At 39.4% G+C, this 12,407-nt stretch overlaps 1 protein-coding gene across 4 annotated transcripts in view; it reads left to right on the top strand.

Moving 5' to 3' along the window:
- The window catches only part of LOC118740455 (serine/threonine-protein phosphatase 6 regulatory ankyrin repeat subunit A), a 233,659-nt gene that overhangs the window by 190,830 nt on the left and 30,422 nt on the right, over positions 1–12,407 (top strand). The gene's annotated exons all lie outside the window — the stretch shown is intronic.

The raw sequence follows: 12,407 nt of genomic DNA, 5'->3' as shown, positions 1-12,407 counted from the left end.
AAATCACACGAAAGGGGGTCCCCTTGTCTGAAACCTCGTTTGGTATCAAACGGCTCGGAGAGGTCCTTCCCTATTCTGACGGAGCTGGTGGTATTGCTCAACGTCATTTTACACAGCCGTATTAGTTTCGCGGGGATACCAAATTCAGACATCGCGGCATAAAGGCAACTTCTCTTCGTGCTGTCGAAAGCGGCTTTGAAATCGACAAATAGATGGTGTGTGTCGATCCTATTCTCGCGGGTCTTTTCCAAGATTTGGCGTATTGTGAATACCTGATCGATGGTGGATTTTCCAGGCCTAAAGCCACACTGATAAGGTCCAATCAGCTCGTTGACGGTGGGCTTCAGTCTTTCGCACAATACGCTCGATAAGACCTTGTAACCTATGCTTAGAAGGCTAATTCCGCGGTAGTTGGCGCGTATGGCGGGGTCGCCTTTCTTGTGGATTGGGCAGAGCACACTTAAATTCCAGTCGTCGGGCATGCGTTCATCTGACCATATTCTGCATACGAGCTGATGCATGCACCTCATCAGCTCCTCGCCGCCGTACTTGAATAGCTCGGCTGGCAGGCCGTCAGCTCCAGCAGCTTTGTTGTTTTTCAGCCGCGTAATCGCTATTCGTACCTCGTCATAGTCAGGCGGTGGGACAGCTACTCCATCATCATCGACTGGGGACTCGGGTTCGTCTTCCTCACTACTTTCAGCGCTGCTACCATTCAGTAGGTTATAAAAGTGTTCCCTCCACAATTTAAGTATATTCTGGACATCGGTCACTAGGTCGCCATTGTTGTTCTTACAGGAGTTCGCCCCGGTCTTGAAACCTTCCGTAAGTCGCCTAACCCTCTGGTAGAATTTTCGGGCGTTCTTCCTGTCGGCCAGCATCTCAAGCTCTTCGCACTCACGTATTTCGGCCTCTCTCTTCTTATTACGGCAAATACGTCTCGCTTCCTTCTTCAGTTCCCTATAACGGTCCCACATGGCTCGCGTTGCGCCCGATCGCAGCGTGGCCCTGTAGGCGGCATCTTTTTTCTCTGCGGCTTCTTGACATTCCTCATCGTACCAGTTGTTCTTTCGGGCTCGCTGAAATCCAACTACTTCTTCGGCGGCGGTACTTAATGATCGGGAAATGTGGTTCCACTGCTCGCGTACGTTGGATTGTTGAAGAGTGCTCTCAGAGAGCAGGTGTGTGAGTCGAGTGGCGAATAAATTGGCCGTCTGTTGTGATTGCAGCTTTTCGACGTTAAGCTTTCCTTGCATTGTTGGGCGCACATTTTTTGCTGCACAGAGGCGGGTGCGTATCTTGGCTACAACAAGATAGTGGTCCGAGTCGATGTTTGGCCCTCGGAGTGTACGTACGTCCAAAACGCTTGTAGCATGCCTTCCGTCTATCACAACATGATCGATTTGGTTTCTCGTTTTTCGATCTGGAGACAGCCATGTAGCTTGGTGGATGTTCTTATGCTGGAACCTAGTACTACATATTACCATATTTCGGGCCCCGGCGAAGTCGATCAGCCTCAGTCCGTTATCGGACGTTTCGTCGTGGTGGCTGAATTTTCCGACGGTGGCGCCAAAGATCCCTTCCTTGCCCACCTTGGCATTAAAATCGCCCAGCACGATTTTGACATCGTGTCGGGGGCAGCGCTCATATGTACGTTCCAAGCGCACATAGAAGAGATCCTTGGATGCCTCATCCTTTTCTTCCGTCGGGGCATGGGCGCAGATGAGCGAGATGTTGAAGAATCTAGCTTTGATGCGGATTGTGGCTAGACGTTCGTCCACCGGGGTGAACGCCAGTACTCGGCGACGGAGTCTCTCTCCTACCACGAATCCAACACCGAATTTGCGCTCCTTTACGTGGCAACTGTAGTAGACGTCGCAAGGCTTCACGCTTACTTTACCTTGCCCCGTCCATCGCATTTCTTGGATGGCGGTGATGTCAGCCTTTGTCTTCCCGAGGACATCAACCAGCCGGGCAGAGGCACCTTCCCCATTAAGGGTCCGGATATTCCAGGTGCATACCTTTAAATCATAGCCCTTTATACGTTTGCCGTGGTCGTCATCAGAAAAAGGGGGTCTCATCCGAGGCTGTTTTTTTCTTTTCATTGGGCGGGGTTTTAACGTGGCGGGACCCAAACCCAGCGCACGCGAAGTTTTACGCCTTCTCACTTTAGCTCGCTCCCAAATGGGTGTTTGGTTGCTACCCAGAGGATACGTGGATATAAATATCCGGACGTTGTGAGCTGCGATTTGAACCGTACGCACAAGAATCGCTTCTGGCCACTCCCAGGTGAATGGCAGTCAAAAGTTTTCCACTTCTGCGCACGGAACCATCCTCCACCAAAACCAAAAAGTGGTTTAATGATTTCGAATCTGAAATGTTCGTGCGAAGTTTCGGATCCAGCACTTTAATTTGGAAGATGACTTGTCTCTGTACAATTAGTAGATCGTTGGGAATAAGCGCCTTATCTTAGAATAATAAATTGTATAGATTTTTAGTTAAAAAAAAAGGCGTGAGTACTAGGTACTCATGAAATTTGATGTGTATACATATGCGATCGGCAAATCATAAAAGTACGTTTACATATAAATATAATCTCAATCAAAGCTCGTTAGCTGTCAAATTGGTTGTGCTTGTTATTCACACAACTCGAGGAAAAGTTAAACTTCTTCTCTGTGCCACCGTGGTCACTTTTTTTTTGCAACACATATTAGGCCATTTAAATATATTTTAACTGAATATTTTATTAAAAATACCTTTACAAACCTATTTTCCTTACTAGCGTCAATTTTTGTTTACTTTAACATTTGACATTCCTCCTCTTCTTCGCAAGTATAATCGATAAAACTGGGTTGGACACCAAAAAGTTATCGGTTTAATCTGAGATATTTTTAATTATAATTTTGCATGGCTAATCTCTTTTTCTAATAACAGATTAGGGAGTCAAGCTCGAAAATTAGGATAATATTTTTGTATATAAAGGCGATTCAGTTACACACATACAAATGTAGGTTAGGTTAGAAATTAAATATTAATTTCACTTAATTTTACTAATTTTGCTGATTTAATTTTTTTATTAATTTTTAATTCTTTTAATACATGACATTATCGGTATGATTGATAAAATATACTTCTACATATATACTTGTGACTCAAGGGCGTTAAAATATCTTGGAAACACCGCATATGGGTAGATTTTCAAGTCTTATGCGGCAAAAAATATTATATTGCCTCTATCTACTCAAAATTGTTTATCAAATGTAAAATTGAAATAATTTGTATTACAGATAGGTTATATTAATAAAATATATATATTAGCCAATAATTTACTATTTAAATATATTGACTACCTTTATTTATAAAATGTGTGAACACTATCATTGGTTAATTAGTTTTCGCTTTCAGAATATTCGCTGGCCTCAAACTATTTCTTTGTCACATCTTTGACAACGGATTTAGAGGGTAACAGCAGCTTTATTGTGTCTGGGGAAAACGATTATATATTTTTTCTTTTTTTTGGTCATGAACCGAAATACTGCTTAAAAACGAGTCCGAGCTCATCAACAGTCGGTTATATATGTCACGGTTACATACTTCACGAGAAAACTTCCGGGAATTATTTTCTCGGTAGTGTTTGTTGTGGGCCTCTTGAGCCTCCCCGATAATTGTCCTATTGTTAATAAGGAATTAGTATGTTGTGCATTGTGGGTGTCATAGGATGCCATGCCGACGTCGATTCGCCACTTCTCGCTCGCTATGTTTGAGTTCCGGTCGCTTAACGAAAAATTTTGCATGTGAAAGCAACACCAAAGTTAGCTAGCATGGATAGACGATAGCAAGTTTGGTTGTACCTCATTGAGTTCGTTCGTTTCGCCACTTGCTAACTGATGGCGAATCGATGACGGCTAATAATCAATTGTAGCGCATTTGTAACCATTTGGCAAGCGAACACAGGGTGCTTCTAATGAAAATAAAAATTTTATGCTGAAATACACATGCTAAGCCCTTCGAAATTTTGTGCTGGGATATGCGTTACAGCTTCGCAAACTTTACACCTACCGAAACCAAAGATGTATACACATCAAAAATTTATTTGTTGAATCGGTACACTGTTACTGTTTTTGTATATTCTGATTTTACCATTTTCTCATTACTTTCATACTATTTTTGGTGTTCAGTTTCTGTACTTCTTTGAGCTATGAAATAGTTGGTCACATTATATGTATATATTTTTCTTTACACCCCTTTTACCGCTAAACTAACTATACCTCTAAGGTATACAGAATTATGTATCATTTGAAAGGTATTTTGATGCTGATCGTTTGAATGTGTTAGTATGCCGACCACTGCTTTAGAGGCTTGCATTAATCAAGGAATTGCACGTATTGAGGGTTGCGGTTACCGTGTACGCCTGTAAATATTTTTCATCGGATAAACAGAAATTAAGTTACGAACAATTATAAGGCTCAATCTATGAAAAGCGCGTGTTTAGACCTTAAGTCCAGATTTGAGGGGGTATTCAAAATTCTAAGTATGCATATTTTTTGTGCTTCAATAAATCTATAACTTTAGCAGTCACACAGTGTTATAATCCCGACGAAATCCTTGATGGTGCTATCGGGAGGGGAACGGTACATGACGGTAGGAAGTTTGGGTTGGGTTAAAGTCTCACACTGGCGGGGTTAAGCTTTCGATGCTTCCTCCTCGTAGAATAAACACGCGCAGTAAAAAGTTATTTATTTAAATCGACGAATAGTTTTATATAAACTTTTGTGAACTTCTAATTATGTGTTTTTGTACAACATGCCTCTATTGGTTTCTGAGTATGAGGCCTTATTAGAGTATAAAGGACTCAAATGGGGGAAATTAGCCTATGGTTACCGAAGATATGTAATAAAGTAACCGACAAAGACTTGCGTGCCGCTTGCGCTTTTCTCTCAAAGTGTTTACCGCTGGTAAACCCAACTGAAGGTTAAAATTTAAAAAGTACTCAATAAAATTGAAGTAAAATCTGTGGAAAATTAACAATAAACTGCTTTTTTCGCAAAATCTATGAAAAACCCTTTTATTTTTCAAAAAAACCTGTGCGAAAGTTATTATTTTACACCCTGTATATGACAAAAAATTAATAGCTGGAAAAAGGAGTACAAAAGAAGCACAAAACTAAAGAAGGAGTACATTTCCAGATAGTTTTTTTGGGAGTACAAGGGAGTACATTACAATAAAAGGAGTACGTTTACTCCCATAAAACAGTACGTTTGGCAACCCAAGTCACAATTTTCCCACTCGGCTTGCTTTTGGGAGTCATTTGGTGACACATCAATATCAAATGCTTTGTAAATTATTAACTACTCGTTGGCCATTTAAGTCGTAGAAAACTTCCCACGGCCACAGCTTCGATTAATTATTGTTACACTGGAAGTTGTACAGCTTCTGTTAATGCATACATAGCTGCTTATCCAGAATTTCACCCAAATAGGACGCATCACATATGTATGTATGTATGTATGTACAATCGTTGTACTATTTCACAGTCTTTCGCAGAACACCCAAATCCAGCAGATAAATGGCCAGGTTTTACGTTTAAATTGAAGATCAGTCTCATCGGACGAGAACAACAAAACAACAGCAACTGTTGTCCATCATTCATCAAATATGTTGCACCTACATATATATGTATGTATTTATGTACATATGTACATCTGTTGCATGTTGAATACATAATATGCAACACTGGTAACATTACCATTAACAAAAAGATGCATGCACGCTGAAGCGACAGCAATAAAATATTCCGGCTGTGTGTGTTCGCGCAGCAGGTGACATCTTCAGATGATGCTTAACTTTGACGTTGATCCTCTACTGTTCGCGTGTTTTCCAAGCATACATATGTACATACATACATACAAAGCTGTTGCATGCAAGCAATGCCAGTGCAACAGGGCAAAATGGCAATCACACAAATGGTGCTCAACATCTCAGGTTTGTCTTTTCGTTCGTTGGTAAATTTTCGTATAATTTTGATTTGTTTTGATTAATGGCGAGCGACACAAACACTTAATTTGACAGAGGCGCAGGCGCCTGCACGCCACCGGCCAGCAACCTGGTGGATTGGGGCAGTGAGCTGTTCGCTGTGCGCTGTGCGCTGTTTGCTGCTCACACGGCCAGCAGCCGTCAGCCAAGAACCACCAGCCATCAGAATGCCCAGCTGACAAGCTGGTAGGCACTTGAAGCTCAACACTTTGGTGCCTCCCAAAGGCGTGAGATACATTTGGTGCGATCGCTTTGCCGTCGATTTGTTTACTATTTGTTGTGACTGCGCGCAGTCGTCACCGGTCAGCAAAACTATGAAATGCATTTGTATGTACATAAATACGTACAAATCCATAAAACAAATGCATTTATTTCGTAGTGTCCGACTGACGTTGGCTGTCTGTCTGCATGTCTTCGGAAAACGATTTTTCCACTCATTTCAAAAGATTAATTGTAGTAATCATATCAACACACGATTCTTGCTTGTTCGCTCTGTGGTTGCTGTTTTGTAATTGCATTCGCATTCGTTAGGGACATGCTGCTGCTGCTGGCTGCTGTTGGCTGCAGTGATCAATGATTATGCGATCAGTTTGTGTGTTCAATGCTGAACTGAATGCAACAAATGCTAATACAAATGAAATCAAGATGCTAATTTGAGGATGATTAATAATTTACTTGTAAGAGAAATCATCTACATATGTAACTACACATGTCACTGCATGGAAGTACAAGATTTTTTCGATTGATTTGGACTACCAAATACCAGGAAAAGCCATGAAAGATGAGTGTGTGTCTAGTAAAAAATTATGTACATACACATATAATTCACGAACATGAGGTTATGGACACCAGTGGCTTATTTATGCATGCTTTGAAGTTCCTGTAAGAATTGAGAACAAGTACTTTCATTTAATTGAGAACAAGTACCTTCCATGTATATACAAAGATACATACATACATATATATCAACATTATGTCAACCTCAACATTTTATCAGAACGACAAGCCTGGTTAACTTCGACTTTTCCACCCTACGAGCTTTTGCTAAAGTCTCTGATTGGGGATTAGACTTCGAGAGTCTCAGCATATTTTTGACAATGAGAAATCTGGGAACCCAAAAGATTTTAGAGGCGTATTTCCGTGGAAGTTAAATATCTTGCTAGGATTCATAAGGCTTTGTAGCTCTAATATTTCTGACCAGCTTAGGTCCGACAAACAGTCGAAAAAATACTGATGAAATATCGCCACCTCAGTTTAGCCAGGACACCAGCCAGCTTTCCATTTCTTCGTGTGCCCATAAAAAGTAGTAATATGAAGTTGGAAGCTTTCCAAATGTTTAAGAGCGGGAGTCCTATTACAAACAAAACAATTTCATACTTCCGGTTTCTTTCTTGAACGCCAAAGTAGGCGAGTGGCTATTATTATTAACTCTACAATTTTATTTAAATTTAAATTTAATAAATGTTACAATAATTATTTATTACATTTTTTAGCCATATCAAACCATTAAAATTTTTTCAAAATATCGGCGATGTCAGATATTAATAGAAGCGGTGCCCTCTGATGACGAAAGTGCCGATAATGAGGATGAAGATGATTTCGACAGCGATAATAGCGTCGCAGACGGGAACAATATGGACATTCCCACGACAGCCTTTTTTACAGCGATCTAACCCTACTTCGGTTGACGAAATCTCTTAAAAGGTTGTTCGTCCATGGGGGAGTATCTGCTCCGCACTCTTCTGCTCTGTAGCTCATTTCAGTAACAATTCTCTACCAAAGCCGCCTTGTTCACTATTGCTAAGGAGTAGTAGAGAATGACGTATATTCTCTACCAGTAGAGAAATAATCGGTAGAGAAAAGTTACAGAAACGAGCTACAGAACTAGCATCGTGCCAAACCCTGGGCCAGAAACGTACACCTGCTGCGTTTACCAGAGACGATTACACCCAAACACCACCTCAGTCAAGTGTAACTCTTGCAACGGGTGGAGTTACCTTCGAACTTTCCTAGGTATCAGCTCTCATCGGCAAGGGACCAAGTCATGGCCTATGCTGCTCACACCGGTTGGCTTCCACGGCACACTAGAGTTCGCCTGAGGACCTAAACACAAAACAACCCCAAAACAACACAACAATAGACCACAACAGCATGGAATATTAATAGCTGCGGTCTACAAGACGAAGCTGCACAGCAATTCAACATCCTTTGGCATTCAAGCCTGTCGAATGAACGCTGGTCTGATAAACAGCATTGCGTGGAGACCTATGCCGATTCTAGCATCAAACCTCCTGCCCATAGTCGTAGTCAGTAAACCTGCCGACTTTGCTTCCGCGGAACATCGAACTTACATTAACTTTTCCAAAGCCAACATACATTAGCGGAAGAAGTGGGAAGAGCATCGGAAGACTTGTAACTTCACCTCTGACCAACGGTGAGGTCATTGTCCAACCCGACGAAGCGTGATGGCAGAATCGAAATATCTTTCGGCTACCGCGCTTCGTCGGACCCGGAGCGATGCAGAAGGCTGTACAAACTGCCATCACCCAGTGCGGCTGTTGCTTCCACCACCGATGAGGTTTAGGTAGCCATCGTTTTCTTGAAATTTAATAAAGAAATCAAAGTGAATAAAATTCCATAACAAAAAATAGTAAACAGTTTTATATCTGTGCTGCATAGGTCCGCCTTAAAGCGGACTATATTTTACAGCCTCCAGAGGATAAATTTGACTTCAAAATGAATTTCTGACTTAAAAGCCCAACATAGCTTGACAAAAAAATTTATAACTTTTAAATTTGTCTTCTCAAAATAAAGTGCATGGATTATAGAGTTAAATAGTAAATGTAAAAGTAATGAGCAATTAAGTGAAAATAAAAGTTTTCATACAATTTGGCTATATACTTGGATATATCTCAAATACTGTTTTACTTGCCTATATTCTGATTTCGTATTCGGAAAAGTTATCAATTTTGAGTCAGATCTGGCAACCCTACTTTTATTTGCTTTAAGTCCTGCAAGTTAGCAATATCCTTTCTGAGAAACCCGATTGTTTTAATTTATCAGCCTCGCAGAGTCTCAAATATTTTTATTGTACAAGCAGATCCGACGAACTTCGTCGTGAAAGGGTTTGGTCCAGCATTAATGTTTGGTGATCGTCGGAAGGTATATTTCCATAGCTGTCTTAAATAACCTAACGAAAGTGTTATGTCCGCGAAGAAGTTTTTTTTTTAACTCTCCAGTGATCAGAAGTTTCATGGCATGGTTAATCGAACAACGAAATTAATTTCAAGAACTGTTTCCACTTCACTCTCTGACGGCAACAATGATCACCTTCGATGGAGAATCTGTCTTTGAAACTGTATAGTATAGTTGCTGACAATTTCAGAATGAGTGAGCATTCTTCTACAGAAATCCAATATTCATATACTTATTTTAGAAGAAAAACCTTAAATTTCTTACCAAGGAGCGCAGTGGTTGTGGTGGTTGATTTAATGGAGGTCATTTCAGATTGATCCCTGGACAACTCTATCCTGGTGACTCCGAATTAAGCTTTAGCTCATAATAATATCTATTGGCAAATCTCATCTTTTGGGCCAATCGTAACAGACGAGAGTTCGATATACTCACTCAATGGTGCAGCAAGTCGATGTAATCGGACATTCACGGCACTTTTTCTTACTTGACGATTTTTAGTAATAACTCGACTCCTGCGCCAGCGGGTCGGTCAAATTGTGAGCCTATACTATCCAGAGAGTCTCTGGCAGAGGCCCACTCAAACACGCACAGAACATTTCATTAAAATTGGATCAGCCGTTTAAGAGAAAAATGAGATATTGGGCCTTATGCATAAAAAGTGAGCTTAAGCTCAGACTCAATTTTTGCACTGAAAGGGTGAGCTCAAGCTCAAGAATTTGTACTGAAAATCGAGTCGGAGCTTAAGCTCACTTTTTATGCATGAGGCCCATTGTTTTTCCACAACATTTTTCATTTGAAACGGCCTAAAGCTGAAAAAAAATTTATTTTGGAAAGAGTTTCCGTCATCCCTTGCCAAATTTGGTTTGAACACAACCCGGTTTCGGCGATTTGCCATTTTCAGTGTCGTTGTTGAAAATTGTAATTAAATAAAAAATATATATTTTTCCTTTTAAAATAACAAAAACCTAACATTAAAAGACATCGCAAAAAATATAGAAAAAAAGTTTTTTCTTAACAGCGGTCGCCCCTCGGCAGGCAAAGGCAAACCTACGATCGTATTTCTGTCATGAAAAACAACTTCTCATAAAAATGCAATCGCCGTTCGGAGTCGGCGTAAAACTGTAGGTCCCTCTGCTTTGTGTGACAACATCAAGTCGCACGCCACAAGTCGGAGGAGAAGCTCGGCCAAACACTAACATATGTGTAAACGTCAATCTATTATTAATATTATTATTAACATTAAAAAAAACTTTAATTAAAAAGAAAAAATAAATTAGATAAGTTTCTGAAATTAAATTAAATAAAGAAAGACTTTTTAAAACAATAAAATCTAAAAATCAAAATAAAAATTTAATTAAAATAAAAAAAAATAATAATTAAAAAAACTGTTTCTCAAAATAAACTGAAATAAAAACAAGTAATTTTTAGCAAAAAAAAAACCGACTTCAACTCTTATATAAAAAAAATATATATATATATATCTCATGATGCGCTGATCGGATCTTAACCAGATTAGTATGGGACCACCTCTGAGACACTACCTTTCCGATGCAAAAAGAATTATCAAAATCGGTTGACGTGGTCCAAAGTTATGCGGTAACATACATAAAAAAAAAAAATAAAAAAAAAATAAAATAAAATATTCCGACGAACTGATAACCTCCACCTTTTTTGGAAGTCGGTTAAAAATATGTTTCTTTTTAAACAACAAAATCAAAAATTAAATCAAAACACAAAAAAAGTTTATTATAAACGAAAAAATATAATAGTTCCCAAAAATTCATTGAAAAAAAAATTGAGAAAATCAAATTCAGCAAGCGAAACAGTCTAATTTCGGGCGAAGCCGAACATTAAATACCCAGCGCACGGATTGAATATAGTTTTTTGACCTTTCCGAAAACTACGCTTACTTGGTAAGCAGGGCTGGTTTTACGTCAGAGAGGATGTTCAGTTAGATTTAATGAGATAAACTTGTGTAGTCCAAATTGGCGATGCCACGCCATTTTTCGAAAATTCTATAACAAACTTTTTTTAAAGAGATTATTATGAGTATTAACTTTGAATAAGTTAGCGTCCTTAAATTTCAAAATAGCGTATTCACCGTTAGTTAAAAAGTGAGCGTAATTTTTGTCCAATTTTAAACATTTTCATCGTCTTGCTTTTATGAGTCAAGTACATACGTACAATAATTACACCGAGCTTGGTACAAATTGATAGAACGGTTAGCGAGATACAAGTATGTGGTATCATTCGGGCGGTGTCACGCCGATTTTCCAAAAATTATTGTTGTACACATATTTCTTCGTAAGGAATTATTCATTGCAAACATCAATTTTAAATAAATTTTAAATTTTTTAATTGTTTGCTATGTTAAAACTGAGCCAAATTTGGCAGAAATTGGTGAAGCGGTTACCGAGATATACACATAATGGAGCTATTCAACTCATGTGGCAGCTATGTGAAGTTCAGCCAGAGCTGAATAATTCCACCTTTCCAGCTAATAGCTACAATGTATTGATTGCTGAAGTTAGGAAATACAAGCTGTAGGTTAATTCCTGATGCGCATAAAAAGTCTAGCTGCATCTCTAAACTCCATCAGTTTACTGCGGATGCTTACCCATAGCTCCTGGATCAGGACTTCGCCGGCTTTACCTTATTCAAGGTGAAACAAAAGATTAGCCGACATTGTCAAAGAGTTCTAAAAGGGAATCAGGAGAATATTAATGAAATTCGATTGTATTTTCCAGCACCCCTTCGCAGCTGCCCTAACTATCCTAGACGACAAGCAGATTACCGATTCAGACGATGGGCTTTGGATTATTTTTCGAAGGGGCGTCATTAGTGAAGTTAATGTCAGACATAACAGAGTCTACCTCATATGGAATATGAGGATAATCTCCGTTTCGACCAGCACCCATGTTATCTGACTGTTGAACTTTTAGATCCACATTCTCAAAACCCTTGGTGATGAACACCTTAATTTCAGCGAGAGGTCCAAGACATCAGCATTTGCCGATTAAAGAAAACCTAGTTTTTGTAAAACTGTGGAGATACAAATTTTACTTAATTGCTTATCCAAATATTTTCTTCCTACGACCCCCATCACCAAACGGTTGCCATCATTCAAGTTATCTTATGTTTGCACATATTTTCGTTTAATTGAATTTTAAACTCCTGCC

This window comes from Rhagoletis pomonella, unplaced genomic scaffold (assembly GCF_013731165.1).
Source record: "Rhagoletis pomonella isolate Grant_MI unplaced genomic scaffold, Rhpom_1.0 Rhpom_scaffold_00006, whole genome shotgun sequence".
NCBI classification, from domain to species: domain Eukaryota; kingdom Metazoa; phylum Arthropoda; class Insecta; order Diptera; family Tephritidae; genus Rhagoletis; species Rhagoletis pomonella.
The sequence above is the reverse complement of the archived record's forward strand: the minus strand, read 5'-3'. Positions and strand labels throughout refer to the sequence as shown.